The sequence below is a fragment of the Prionailurus bengalensis genome, chromosome A3 (assembly GCF_016509475.1).
Source record: "Prionailurus bengalensis isolate Pbe53 chromosome A3, Fcat_Pben_1.1_paternal_pri, whole genome shotgun sequence".
In the NCBI taxonomy this organism is placed as follows: domain Eukaryota; kingdom Metazoa; phylum Chordata; class Mammalia; order Carnivora; family Felidae; genus Prionailurus; species Prionailurus bengalensis.
Window position 1 is genome coordinate 23,500,837 of NC_057354.1, and position 15,808 is coordinate 23,516,644.

At 38.4% G+C, this 15,808-nt stretch overlaps 1 protein-coding gene and 1 non-coding gene across 6 annotated transcripts in view; one reads left to right on the forward strand and one right to left on the reverse strand.

The window, feature by feature from the left end:
* PHF20 (PHD finger protein 20) overlaps nucleotides 1–15,808 on the reverse strand; it is a 171,535-nt gene that overhangs the window by 107,610 nt on the left and 48,117 nt on the right. The window lies entirely within an intron of this gene.
* Nucleotides 8,893–9,023, forward strand: LOC122467437. Its single transcript, XR_006292966.1, has one exon.

Sequence of the window (15,808 nt, forward strand, 5' to 3'; positions counted from 1 at the left end):
AACTCTTAATTTCAGCTCAGGTCATGATCTCACAATTCGTGAGTTCGAGCCCTGCATAAGGCTCTGCACTGACACCTCAGACCTCAGAGTCTCCCTCTCTCTCTGCCCCCACCCCCATCTGCTCTCCTATCTCTCTCTCAAATAAACTTTAAAAAAATGTTGATATATGCTACGACAAAAATGATTCTTGAAAAAAAATTTAATTTTAAAAAAAGAAACTATACTAAGTGAAAGAAGCCAGTCACAAAGAAAAACACTGTATGATTCAGTTTCTGAGCAAATGCCCAGAATAGACAAATCTATAGAGACAGAAAGTATATTAGTAATTGCCTAGGGCTGGGGCAAGCTGAGGGGAAAAAGGAATGACTGCTAATGCATACAGGGTTTCTTTTCGGGGTGACAAAAATATTCTGAAATTAGAGTAGCAACAATTGTACGACTTTGTGAATACGCTACAAACCACTGATTTGTATGGTTTAAAAGAGTAAATTTATGGTATATAAATTATAACTCAATTTAGAAAAATAAAAAAGGGAAACAAAAGAATCCCACCAAGTGCTGGCAAAGACATAGAGCAACTGGGACTCACACGCATTGCCAGTGGAAATGCAAACATGGAATAGCCACACTGGAAAACAGTTTGGCAGTTTTTCAACAAGTTAAACATACATTTAACCTATAATCCAGCAATCACACTCCTTGGCATTTGCCCAAGACAATGAGAACTTATGTTCTCACAAAATCTGTAAGCAAAAGTGTATTCCTATTTAGTAAAACCTGGAAACAATTCATATCTTTGAACAGGTAAATGGATAAATTGTGGTACATCCATATAATGGAATTCTACTCAGCAATAAAATGAAGAAATTACTGATTCATGCAAAGGTGTGGATGAATTTCAAATGCATTATGATAAGTGAATAGGATAACACAAATTTAAAAGGCTACACACTGTCCAATTCCATTTATATGACATTCTGGAGAAAGTAAAACTACATGGACAAAGACAGGATCAGTGGGTAACAGATGCTGGAAATGGCAGAAGGAGTAGAAAGGCATGCAAGGAAATTTTGTGGGGTAATAAAAGCGCTCTACATTTTGTGGTGGTGCATGCATGACTGTGAATTTGGCAAGATTCATATAACTGTACAGTATATAAATTATAACTCAATTTTAAAACAGAAAACACACACAAGAAAAAGAAAAAACACATGCTCCCATCATCAATCCCACAAGTCAAACTTCATTTCCATCTGTACCCCCAGTCTTCCTCTTCCCCTTATAATAAATGAACTATCTGCTCCTATAAATGGCCAATTCCTCCATTTGTGCACCACACCAGCTCTCTCTCCCATTTTTCTTGAACTCATGCCCATCAGGATTTTGTCCCCAGTGCTCCACTAAAACAACTCATCTAAAATTAACAACACAACAAACAACAGGTGTTGGCGAAGATGCGGAGAAAGGGGAACCCTCTTGCACTGTTGGTGGGAATGCAAACTGGTGCAGCCACTCTGGAAAACAGTGTGGAGGTTCCTCAAAAAGTTAAAAATAGAATTACCATGGGACGCCTGGGTGGCTCGGTTGGTTAAGCAACTGACTCTTTCGGCTCAGGTCATGATCTCATGGTTCCAGAGTTCAAACCCTGCCATTGGGCTTTCTGCTGACAGTGTGGAGCCTGCTTGGGATTCACTCTCTCTCCTCTCTCTCTGCCCTTCCCCTGCATGTGCCTCTCTCTCAAAATTAATAAACATTTAAAAGAAGGATGTACCAAAAAAAAAAAAAAAGATGGTACAAGAAGTGAAGAGATAAGAACCAGAAACTCAGACTTGATCAGTGCAAATAATTCTAATATAATCTTTTTTATTTATTTATTTTGAAAGAGAGCAGGGGAGAGGCAGAGAAGAGAGGAAGACAGAAAATTTCAAATGGGATCTGTGCTGATGTGGGGCTCGATCCCACAAACCGTAAGATCATGACCTGAGCCAAAATCAAGAGTCAGATGCTTAACCAAGTGAGCCACCCAAGCACCCCAGTGCTTAAATATAATTTAAAAAAAAAAAAAAAAAAGTGAGACAAGAGCTAAGGACACAATGAAACTCAGATTTTAAAATCCTTTGTACAAAAAAATGGAAAGAGACCATGATCAACTTAAATGGAAACAAAGCAGTGGAAATGTGCCAAAGAGTTAGGAAAGCAACAGACAGAGGAGTTTTTCACCATGTTCTGGGTAGAACAGAGAAGGCGAGGCCTACTGTTCAAGGCAGATGGTGTGCTCCTGACAGATGATAGGAAAAAGGCGGAGGGTGGCAGAACTAGCAGTTTCTGTCCTATCCACCAAACATCACTGCTAGGAGACTGAAGCCTCTCACATCTTAAGTCAGTTCATCTGCACAAGGTAAAGAGGCAGGCAGGAAATGGATATCTGGAAAGTGTGTCCCAAAGTGGTAGTTCCAAAATTAGAAGATGAATTCTTATCAGTACTCCACAGCCTGTTTGGTGAGATAAACTTTTTTAAGAAGTAACAACCTCCATGGAAAATCTAAATCTTTATTTTACAAATTCCCCTCCCTAAATAATAAAAATCCTAAATCTATGATTTCTTTGGGACCCTAGAATTTAAGAAAAACTGGCTTAGATGATTTACAAATGATTTCTGGTAAGATACATAAAACAGTTGTCTAACACAACCAAGTTAGGGGCGCTTGGGTAGCTCAGTAGGTTGAGTATCCAACTCTTGATTTAGGCTCAGGTCATAATCTCACAGTTTGTGGGATCAAGCCCCGCATCCGGCTGTGTGCTGACAGTGTGGAGCCTGCTTGGGATTCTTTTTCTCTCCCTCTCTCTGCCCCTCTACCTCTCTCTCTCTCTCTCTTACTTATTTTTGAGAGAGAGAGAGAGAGAGAGAGAGAGAGAGAGAGAGAGAGAGCGCGCGCAAGTGGCAGAGGGGCAGAGAGAGATGGAGACAGAATCTGAACCAGGCTCTAGGCTCTGAGCTGTCAGCACAGAGCCGGACATGTGGCTCAAACCCACAGACTGTGAGATCCTGACCTGAGCCAAAGTCAGACACTTAAACTGAGCCACCCAGGCACCCCAATAAATAAACATTTTTTTAAAAAACAGGTTAAGTCTCAGATTCATCAGTGATTAATCTGTGATCTTGGGCAAGTCATTTTACTTCTGAGCTTCAGTTCTAAATGGGCTTGCCTAAGCAATTAAGGCAATTAGCATCATACCTGACACAAAGCAAATCTCTGACAAATGTTAGCTGCCATTACTACTGTTGTTTAACAGAAGTGTAGTATGTGTAGTAGACAAGAGAGAAACTAGGCTTCTGTATAAGCATTTCAGACAAAATAAATCAAAGATACAGACCTATTAAAAATATCACAGCATTAATCAAGAAAGACCTCTCACCCACTCTGGATCACATTTGTATCTCCCTACACATCTACTGTCACATGAGGTTCGAAAAATACTTTAACCCTTTTCATGTCTTTTTTGTTTTTTGGCAACCTAGCAGCAAATTCAGAAAACATGGAAGAGCACTCAGGAAAATATCACTAGGGAAAGGAATCACCTAGGAGGCATAGCCAGCCTTTCGAGTCAGATCAACAGGGGTTCAATCCTAGCTCCACCAGTCACCAGCTGTGAAATTAGGAACAAAGGACTTACCTCTGTGAGCCTTGGTTTCTTCCTTCATTTATAAAATTGAAACAATAAACAACATAACAACATAGCTTCCTGAGATTTAATGGAGAAGCTGCATATGGAGAGCCTGCATGGTCAGTCCTTCACATAACTATCTAATTCTACAATATTAAAAAAATTTCTCGGGGTGCCCGGGGTTCCCTCTCTCTTTCCCCCCATCACCCATTCATGCTGTCTCTCTCTCTCAAAACTAATTAAACATAAAAAAAGTTGGGGGCACCTGGGTGGCTCAGTCAGTTAAGCGTCCAACTTTGGCTCAGGTCATGATCTCACGGTCTATGGGTTCAAGCCCTGCATTGGGCTCTGTGCTGACAGCTCAGAGCCTGGAGCCTGTTTCAGCTTCTGTGTCTCCCTCTCTCTGCTCCTCCCTGACTCACACTCAGTCTGTCTGTCTCTCTCTCTCTCTCTCTCTCTCAAAAATAAACATTAAAAAAACAATTTTTTTAATTAAATAAATAATTTCTCTGAGGTCCCTGGGTGGCTCAGCCAGTTAAGCATCCAACTCTTGGTTTGGGCTCAGGTCATAATCTCACAGTTCATGAGATCGAGCCCCATATTGGGCTCCGTGCTATCAGTGAGGAACCTGCTTGGGATTCTCTCTCTCCTTTCTCTCTGCCACTCACCCACTCGCATGTGTGCATACATTTTCTCTGTCTCTCTCAAAATAAATAAATATTAAAGTTTTTTTTAAATAAATAAGTAAAAATAAAATAAAGTCTTAAAGAAGGGTGCCTGGGTGGCTCAACTGGTTGAGCATCCAGCTCTTGATTTCAGCTCAGGTCATGATCTCATGGTTTCATGGGTTTGAGCCCCAAGTTGGGCTCTGCACACTGGCCATGGTACAGACCCTGCTTGGGATTCTCCCTCTCTCCCTCTATCTCTCTGCCCCTCCCCTCCTCAAAATAAATTTGTAAAAAACTTTTAAAAAAACAAAAATAAGAAATAAAAAATAATCAAATCAAATAATTATAGACTGGCAAAAGCGTAGCATAAGAGAATTCGTTAGGTGTTCCGTATGAGCATGTGACTTCTGATCTCAGGCTTGTGAGTTCAAGCCCCACATTGGGCATAGAGATTACTTAAAAAATAAAACCTTAAAAAAGAAGAAATAAAAATTTTCAATGTAAGAGAAAAAAGGCAAAAAGAAAAATCAAAATATAAATTACCAAATATTAAATTTAAATTGGAAATACCAAAATGAACTCACAATTTTTCAAAAATTTTATTTCTTAGCTTTATCCACTGAAAAGGCCAAAAAGCAGTAACATTGTAGCAGGAATAAACACACCCAATGTCCAAAGCTTAATTTCTAAATACTACTTCCAACTGAAAGGAATTAGGACTCCTTGGAGAAATGGCGGAGTCCAGGGTCTGGATCCAGGCATGTGCAAGATAAATCTGGGGCTTCTAGCAGTACCAGAAAATAAGAAAATACTTCGAGGACTAATAGGAGTGTGTCGAAAGTACAAAGAACCAGTTAAAAGGCCTCCCACTGGCTAACTCTGGGATAATTTTAGCACCAAAGAGAATAATGAATATAACTGACTACAACACCACACTAAATAATCTCAGTCTTGGTGATTCTTAATAATGAAAAGAGAAAAAAGAAAAGTTCTTCTTGCAGGAGAATGTCAACTAATAAAACACAAAACATAAAGGGAATGACAGAGGTAGAAAATCATTATTCTTCCACTGCCAGTGTAATAACTTACTCAGGTAAGGATTATCAATGGATGCTGAAATCATTAGGTAAAGGATGTGGGGTAACAGGATATTGAAACATACCAAAGCATTCCCACAAACTGCTTAATACTTTCACAGAGAAACATGTACCTTTAAAATGGTGAGGGATGGCAGTCACCACATGGAACAGTGGGACAACCCAGTTTTGTGTGTCCCTGATGTGATACAATATGAAACACACATCATTACCACTGAAACACTGCAAAAAAATGTTTACTCTTTTGTCTAGATCTAACTTCCAGTTTACAGGAAGTATAAGAGAATACATGAATCAAGCTGAATTCACCATGAGAAAACAATGTGACCAACCCCACATATGGAATATTCTACGAAACTGTTCAGGTCTCTTAAAAATAAATAAATAATGCCATGGTGGGGGAGGGATTAGGAAAGGGGTGAAGGATTATTATGGAATAAAAGCAACTAAAGACATAAAACCAAAAACGTAGGGGTGCCTGCCTAGCTCGGTCGGAAGAGCATGCAACTCTTGATCTCAGGGTGTAAGTTTGAGCCCCACATTGGGTGCAGAGATTACTTAAAAATAAAATCTTTAAAAAAAAAATGGGGGTACCTGGATGGCTCAGTCTGTTAAAGGTTCAACTCCTGACTTCAGCTCAGGTCATGATCTCACAGTTCATGAGGTCAAGCCCCACATCAGGCTCTGCGCTGACAATACAGATCCTGCTTGGGATTCTCCCTCTCTCTCTCTGCTTCTCCCCACCTCACACACACACACACACACACACACACACACACACTCTCTCTCTCTCTCGCTCTCTCTCGCTCTCTCTAAAATAAACTTTTTTTAAAATGTTAAAAAAATGTAATGTGCCAATCTTGACTGAGTAAACCTCGATTTCTAAAAACAACATTCTTGGGGTGCCTGGGTGGCTCAGTCGGTTAAGCGTCCGACTTCAGCTCAGTTCACAATCTCACGGTCTGTGAGTTCGACCCCCGTGTCGGGCTCTGTGCTGACAGCTCAGAGCCTGGAGCCTGTTTCAAATTCTGTGTCTCCCTCTCTCTCTGCCCCTCCTCTGTTCACGCTCTGTCTCTCTCTGTCTCAAAAATAAGTAAACATTAAAAAAAAATTAAAAAAAAAATTCTTGGTGTCTGGGTGGCTCAGTCAGTTGAGCATCCAACTCTTGATTTCAGCTCAGGTTCTGATTCCAGGGTTGTGGGACTGAGCTCTGTGTCAGGCTCTGAGCTGAGCGTGGAGCCTGCTTGGGATTCTCTCTCTTTCTGCCCCCCCTGCCCCTTTCCCCAGCTCATGCTCTCTTTCTCTAAAATAAAGAAAAGAAACCTTGAAAAATGACATTCTTGGGACAACAGGAAAATCTGAATATGGTCTAGACACTAAATATTATGGAATTACTACTAATCATGATTAATAAAATTATAAAAAGTGTATGAATCAAATTGGCTACATGTTAACAATTAGTAAATACAAGTGAAAGGTATAGTGCTTATCTCACTGTTCTTTCAATTTTTCATTATGTTTGAAAATTTTCATAATAAAAAAGCTGACACTCATTTACTTTAGTCTCTTCAAAATAAGAACAAAAAATCCAAGGATTCAGAAGTTAAAAATCAAAAGGAAGTAAGTGATGAAGAGTGAGACCCTAATCCCATTACCGCATCTTATCCCAATGTACTAAAAACACACATTCAACATGTGGCTCTGCCCTGCAGATACACTACTTATTGTAATATAAACAAATCATTTATCAGGGTAAAAACACCACCACTTCTAAAGATAAATAAATAACAAAGATAATAAATAATAAAGATAATAAAACAAATCCTCCATTATTATTTTTTAAGTCACTGCCTCTTTATTTCTTTTTAAATGATCTCTACACCCATAATGGGGGTCAAACAACCCCAAGATGAAGAAAAATTGCATGCTCTACCAACTGAACCGGCCACCAGGGGCCACAAATCCTGTTTTGTTTTGTTTTTTTTAAGGTTTATTTATTCATTTGGAGAGAAAGAGAGACAGTGTGAGCAGGGGAGGGACAGAGAGAGAGGGAGAGAGAGAATCCAAGCAGGTGCCGCACTGTCAGCACTGAGCCCAACTCAGGGCTCAATCTCAGGAACCCTGAGATCATGACCTGAGCAGAAATCAAGAGTCGGACATTTTAACCACTGAGCCATCCAGGCGCCCCTCCTCCATTATTTCTCAAAGCATTCAGAGTCAAACAAATGTCCAGTCCTCTGCATTAGGAATTCAAATGAACATTATCAGAATGTGTTTCTGATAATGGAAACAGGAGTCAGGAGACTGAATGAATGAATGAATGAATGAATAAATAAATAAATAAATAAATAAATAAGTAAATAAATAAAATTTAGGAGTCAAACATTAAACACTCTGGAGAACTTGGGTTTTTCAGAGAAGCCATGAACTCAGTCTATCTGGGTTCAAATCCCAGTCCTAATCCTGTGTGACCTTAAGCAAATAACATTACCTCTCTGAGCCCCCTTTGTCTTACTTTTAAAATGAGGTAAATAACAGCACCCATATCTCATGGTACTGTTAACTGGAAAATTAAACTAGATAATCCATGAAGTGGATACAGGACTATAAATGTTAACTTTATACACTTTTGGTCCTAAAACTTCTTACAAACTGGCCATAATGTTTTCATTTTTATAGTAGACATGATTAAGAAGAAAACTAATAGCTGTATTTTCCTGGTAATGAATACAAAATGCTCCCACAGGAATAATCCTATCTAATCCACATAATCCAATTATAATTCCCCATTTTGCCTACATGGAAACTGAGACTCGGAGAGGTAAAGTAACTTGACCAAGTAAACCCAAGTAATTATAGTATATGAGACTCTAATCCATAACTCTTCACCCTCAGTTATAATCATTTGTCAGTACACCAGATAAGAGCTTAAAAACATTTGTAGAAATGCTTACAACTTTAAGTCCACAGGCTGGGCTGTTGATTTGCTATATTTGTTTGAAAAAGGCATTCGAGGTAGCAAATTTACCTGAATGTGACTCAAGGACAACTGGATTTCTTGGTACAGTCACCTGCACTCAAAGGGACCTAACCATTCAATCCTTAGAACTGATTCTATGACCAGATATCCTACCCCTCTGAAAAAACTCTGCTTTTGCCCAAATGTTCACTGCAGCTTTATTTATGGCTCCACTCTCACCTTTTCTGAGAAGGCTTTCCCAACTCCACAGGCAGAGCATAGCTCATCCTCCCCTGGGCCTATACACATCCCTTCCCTTAGCCCTATCCACATTCCACTCTAAAACCAGACCACTCTAGCCACAAGGAGGTCCCTCTATCCCCCTGACAAGATCCTGTTCCCCTAACTAGAATAAAAGTGGGTAGGACAGCATTCCATTCACTGCCTGAGATAGTTTGCTAAATTACCACAGAAGTGAGTAAATAAGTAAAAAAAATTGGAGGGCCTCTCTCCTGTGGGACAATGGGTGGTCCCTTTTCTCCTCAGCCAGGGTTGGAGGCCAAGATCAGCCCTTGAGGATCACTGTTGGGGCTGCCACAAGCTGGCAGCCTTGTTTTCCTACCTCAGACATCTGTAGTTGCTGGAAGCCCCCCACCTGCTCTATACCAGGCATGGTGGCCCCACAGCCAGACGAAGGTTTGAAGTGGCAGCATTGGCAGTGGGGCCTCTGGCTCTCCTTGGATAGTGCCAGGCTCTCAGGAGCTGATCCTGGCCGCTGTTGCCCCAAAAGTAGCCTGGCCCCCTGCCTGCCCCATAGGCAACACCTAACAAACATACCTCAACAGGGTCCTATACAGGGCTGCGAGGCAGGGGGTGGTGAGGAAGAGCTGTGAGTGGGTGCTGGAGAAAAAGTACTGCTGGTGTCAAGGCCAAGGAGGTCAGACGTGATAGCTGGTACTCTGGCCACCAGCGCAAGCCACACTTCTAAGCAGTTAGCTGTATCTAATCGGACAGCTTGGGCTCCACACAGTTGCAGGTAGTAAGTTTGCTAAGTTAAAGGGCCTACTTGATCAGCTGCCAAATAATATTTTAGAAAAGTTTCCAATTTCTAACGGTTTTTCTTCACTAACAAAAGTTTTTTTTTTTAATTTTTTTTAATGTTTATTTATTATTGAGAGACAGAGAGAGACAGAGCATGAGCATGGGAGGGGCAGAGAGACAGGGAGACACAGACTCTGAAGCAGGCTCCAGGCTGTGAGCTGTCAGCACAGAGCCCGATGCGGGGCTCAACCTCACAAACTGCGAGATCATGACCTGAGCTGAAGTCGGACACTCAACCAACTAAGCCACCCAGGTGCCCCCACTAACAAAAGTTATGAAAGTATCTTATTTTGTTCTAAAGGCAATACACCACTTTCTGTGGAAATGTGAAAAAAAATTGGAAGCAAAAAGTTCTACACAGGTAGAATAACAATCTGAAATATTGTTTACCCACTTAAGAGAACAAGTATCTACTGTATTATGCTTTCATAATGACTAAAAAAGTAAAAGTACAGAAGTCTTATGTACACACTGATCATGCCTATTTTATTTTAACAGAATTTTTTTTTAAGTAATCACTACACCCACCATGGGACTTGAACTCATGACCACGAGATCAAGAGTTGTATGCTCTATAGGGGCGCCTGGGTGGCGCAGTCGGTTAAGCCTCCGACTTCAGCCAGGTCACGATCTCGCGGTCCGGGAGTTCGAGCCCCGCGTCGGGCTCTGGGCTGATGGCTCAGAGCCTGGAGCCTGTTTCCGACTCTGTGTCTCCCTCTCTCTCTGCCCCTCCCCCGTTCATGCTCTGTCTCTCTCTGTCCCAAAAATAAATAAACGTTGAAAAAAAAAAAAATAAAAAAATAAAATAAAAAAAAGAGTTGTATACTCTACCAACTAAGCCAGCCAGGCACCCCGTGGTCATACCTATTTCATACATAAGCAATTACAGAAAAGACTAAGTAGTTAGGTTGGTAGATTTACAAGTAACTTTCTCCTATGTTACTTACTATTTATTATATAAATAGTCTTAATATTGCTAACATACTTGAAAAAGATATGACATAAGCATAAATAAAATTGACATAATTTACTCAAGAAAAAGAACACAGCAGAACAGTAACTATTAAAGTATTTGATTTGACAGTCTAAAATGTATTTTCAAGGGCACCTGTAAAGCTCACTCAGTTGGTTAAGTGTCTGACTCCTGATTTCGGCTCAGGTCATAATCTCAAGATCATGAGATTGAGCTGCGTGCTGAGCATGGAACCCGCTTAAGATTCAATCTCTCCCTCTCCCTCTGCCCTTTCCCTGCACTCTTGCCCACTCTTTCTCTCTCTCTCAAAAAAAATTTTTTTTATTTTTGCAAAAAAGGGTATTAGCAAGATTTAGCAGAGCTTCAAGAGACTTTTCCAGAGGAAATAGAGAAAAAACAACCTCATTTTCTAAGATTTCTATAACACACTGAAACCAGACAAGGATAGGGCAAGAAAAGATCAAAACCAAAAGTACTAGTGAACGTGGATATGAAAATCTCAAATAAAATATTAGCAAACGTTTATATAATTTATTATATAAATGATCTAATAGGATTTATCCAGGAACATAGTCAAGACTTATTCAACATTACACTATCAACAATAGCCAAATTATGGAAAGAGCCCAAATGTCCATCAACTGATGAACAGATAATGAAGATGTGGTGTGTATGTATATAGATTATACACACACATAATATATACATGTATATATATTTACACACATACATGTATACAATGGAATATTACTCAGCCATCAAAAAGAATGAAATTTTGTCATTTGCAACGACATGGATGAAACTAGAGTATATCATACTAAGCAAAAAAAGTCAGTCAGAGAAAGATAAACATATGATTTCACTCATGTGGAATTTAAGAAACAAAATAGATGAACATATGAGAAGGGAAGGAAAAATAAAGTAAGATAAAAACAGAGAAGGGAGACAAACCTAACAGACTCTTAACTATAGAGAACAAACTGAGGGTTGCTGGAGGGGAGGTGGGTGGGGGAATGGGCTAAATGCAATGGACATTAAGGAGGGCACTTGTGATGAGCACTGGGTATTATATGTAAGTGATGAATCACTAAATTCTACTCCTAAAACCAATACTACACTATTCGTTGACTACCTTGAATTTAAATAAAATCTTGGAAGGAAAAAAAAAGAATCGTTCAAGCTTAGAAACTCTACTAATGTCATATACCATATTAACAAACTGAAGAGACAAAAATGCATATGGTCAAGGGGCGCCTGGGTGGCCCAGTTGGTTAAGCATCTGACTCTTGATTTCAGCTCAGGTCATAAGATCACGACCTCTCAGGTACCTGAGATTGAGCCCCATGTCAGACTCAGCACTGACAGCACAGAACCTGCTTGGGAATGTCTCTCTCTTTCTCTCTCTCAAAATAAGTATTTTTTAAATAATAATAAAATTTAAAAGAACTAGTAGGACAAATACGAAAATGCAGCAAGGTTTCTAGATACAAGATTAGTATATAAAACTCAACAGCAATAAACCCTCACATACCCATCACTCACTGCCACTTTTGCTTTCCCTATTCTCCATCTTTTCCTCATTTCCTATTTCCTTTGAAGTAAGTCCCAGACAACACCTCATTGTAGTCATTAATATGCCAGTATATAATCTCTAAAAAATGAGGACTCTTTAAAAACATAGCTATATCATTTCCATACCTACAAAAGTTAACAATGATCCTTTAATATCATTAATCAATGTTCAAATATCCAACAATATCATAAATGTCATAAATCTTTTTTTTAGCAATTGTTTTTGAGCTATGATCTCAGTAAAGTCCACACACTGAATTCGGTCAACAACAATAAAAACTCAACAGCATTACTACACACCACCAATAACCAAAGAAAAGATATAATGTAAAAAGATCCATTCACAGAACCAACAAAAACTAGAAGGTACTTAGGAATAAGTCTAACAGATAATATGCAAAATGGAGGTTATAAAACAAGTTCATAAAAGAAAATGTGAATAAATACAAAAAAATAATATTTTCATAAGTAAAAACTCTATCATAAAGATGTTAATTCCCCCAAATTAATTATAAATCCAATGCAATTTATTGTGAAACTACAACAGTTTTTAAGAAACTACACAAATACAGCTGTTCATGTTAAAAGCAAATGTCTACACCTGAAATTAATGTAACACTGTCAATTATACTTCAACTGTTTAAAAAATAAGAGTAAAGGTCTAAGAATACAACAAAGAAAATGAAGCACAAAAAGGCAAAACCTGTCTTAACAGATATCAAGACTTATTTTTGGGGCGCCTGGGTGGCTCAGTCGGTTGAACATCCAACTCTTGATTTTGGCTCAGGACATTATCTCACAGTTCAGTTCATAGGTTTGAGCCCTGCATCGGGCTCCACACTGGCAATGTGCAATGTTGAGCTTGGTTGGAATTCTCTCTTTCCCCCTCTCTCTCTGCCCCTTCCCCATTCGTGCTCGCTCACTCGCTCTCTCTCTCACAATTAATTAATTTAAAAAGATTTATTTTAAAGCAATATCTATTGGATTATGTGTTGCTAGTAGCACCAGAGTAAATATAAATTAATAAAATAAAGAGCTAAGAAGAGACCCATGTTATGGGATTTGATATATAGAAGTAGTATTGCAGATTAGTGGGGAAAGGACAGACTATCCTATAAAAGATGCTGGGGCAACTGATTATTTATATGGTGAATAAAAACGAGTATTAGACCAAGTTCATCACATACATAAAATTAATTCTAGGTAGATAAAGATCAAAATGTAAAAAGCAAACCTTTAAAACTTTTAGAAGAATTTCAGAGAATATTACATCCCATGAAAGATATCAGAAGTAAGCTGAAAAGACAAGCTACAGACTGGAAGATTTCTGCAATACAAACTAACAAAGCATTGGAATCGATAACATATTAGTAAAATACTGATAAATCACTAAGAAAAGACAAACAATCCAATAGAAAAATAGTCAAGAGCAAGCCACAAAACACAGATATTAGAAAATGCTCAACTTCACCAGAAGTACAGGGAACAAACAATAAAAGTTTTATAACCAACAGACTGACAAACCAGAAGGTCTGTCAAAGGCAAAAATTGATAAGGATGTAGAAAAACAAGAAGTTTTATGTACTACTGGTGGGAGCAATTTAGTAGAAGCATTTTGGAGATAAATTTTGCAAGTTCCAATAAAACTGAAAATGTGTACATTATTCAACGAATTCACTGGAGTAGGACTTATCAAACAGTAGTTCATGACCCATTCAATTATAAAATGAAATTAATGATTCTAGACCAGCATTTGTGCATATGGTCAGGAAACACACAACATAGAAGAAAAACATCAAAGTATAATGCATGTACTAAGGTTAAGAAAGGTTACTAAAGAATTTTGCTTCACTGAAATTTATATGTGTATACGGATGGTTACTACCCTGGATTTAAAATATATTTCTTACTATAAATTGCCATAAAACAAGTTTGAAAAGTCACTGCCCAATAAATATTCTTGCAAATGGACACAAAAAGGCATTTACAGAGATGTTCACAGTAGCACTGTGTTTATTTTTTTTTTATTTATTCTTTTTAGTAATCTCTACACCCAATGTAGGGCTCAAACTCATGGCCCCAAGGTCAAGAACTGCATGCTGTACCGACTGAGCCAGGGAGGCATCCAGTTTTTCACTTTAAACACAGTGCTGCTGAGGTTCCTGGCTGGCTCAGTCAGAACAAGTGTGAGACTCTTGATCTCAGGGTCATGAGTTCAAGCCCCATGATGGGTCTAGAGCTTACTTGAAATAAATAAATAAAAATAAAATAACATAAAATGAGGGGTGCCTGGGTGGCTCAGTTGGTTAAGCGTCCAACTTCAGCTCAGGTCATGGTCTCCCAGTTCGTGAGTTTGAGTCCCACATCAGGCTCTGTGCTGACAGCTCAGAGCCTGGTCTGCTTCAGATTCTGTGTCTCCCTCTCTCCCTGCCCCTCCCCCGCTCACACTCCATCTCTCTCTCAAAAGTAAACATTAAAAAAAAGTTTTAATAAAGTACAAAAAAATTAAATATAAATAAATATAGGATAAGTATCTTATGTATCAGTATAGCTAAATCACAAAAACATAAAGAAACAAATGATATACTACTACTTATATTAATTTTTAATACCTAAAATATTTCTATTATTTATGCATACATATACATAGTAAAAATTTAAAAACGTGGACAGAAAGGATACAACTGGGATAAGGATAAGTCTGGGATGCTGGTTGCCTCCATGGAATACAGAAGGGGAATTGAACTGGTAAGGGTATAAAATATACTTCTATTATATAAGAAATGTTTTATGTCTTTTATTTTTTAAAACATAAATATAATAAGAAATGTTTTATGTCTTTTATTTTTTAAAACATAATAAAAATGTTTTATTTATTCTGAGTGATATTTACTAATTTGTTAAATTTTATTATTAAATTTTATATATTAGTGTATTTTATTGATATTTATTCTGAGTGACAAGTACACAGATTATTTTACAGCTAGATGTACTTTTTACTTTTTCTATATTTTACTTTTTTTCCACATTTAAAAAGAATTCCCTCCCTTGATTAAGCTGCCTTAAAAAGTGCTAAGAGAAACCAAAAAGGGAAATAATTATAGATGATACAAACAGCCTACAACAACTAGGTGTTCAAAGTGTTTGTAATTCATATATCAATTCTTCCAGCCCCAAAAAGCAGCAGAGACATTTCTGCCCCAGCCACTTCCTCGCTTCTCTTTCCCCTGTCTTCTCTACCTACACCCCAAGAACTGGTCAGCTTATTTTCAGAAAACTCCCCAAAAGAGCTACATTCTTCCTTATAAAAACTCAGAAAGGGGAGCATGTGACTGGTTCAGCTGGTGGAGCATGTGACTCTTGATCTCGGGGTCATGAGTTCAAGTCCCATTTTGGGTATAGATTATAAATAAATAAACTTTAAAAACAACAACAACAACTAAGAAAGGTTTGAGTTCTGAAACCCCCACCTTTCCCTTAAGCATTAACAAATGGCCAGATTCTAGGATGTCCTCAACAACAACCATCATTTTATAGTTGATAAGGAAGGTCTTTCCCCACATTCTACTACGTGATTCTCAGAAAAACTTGGAGGTTGATACTACTAGTACCCACACATTTATAGATAAAGCTGATGCTCAAAGAGGCTAATTACAAGTCAGAGGTCATAAACCAATGACAAGTCAGGACTACAAGCCCTCAGTCTCTAAATTTAATCACCTCTTCAGAGTGATGTTAAATTTCAACCATACCACATACTCAGAAAACAGGA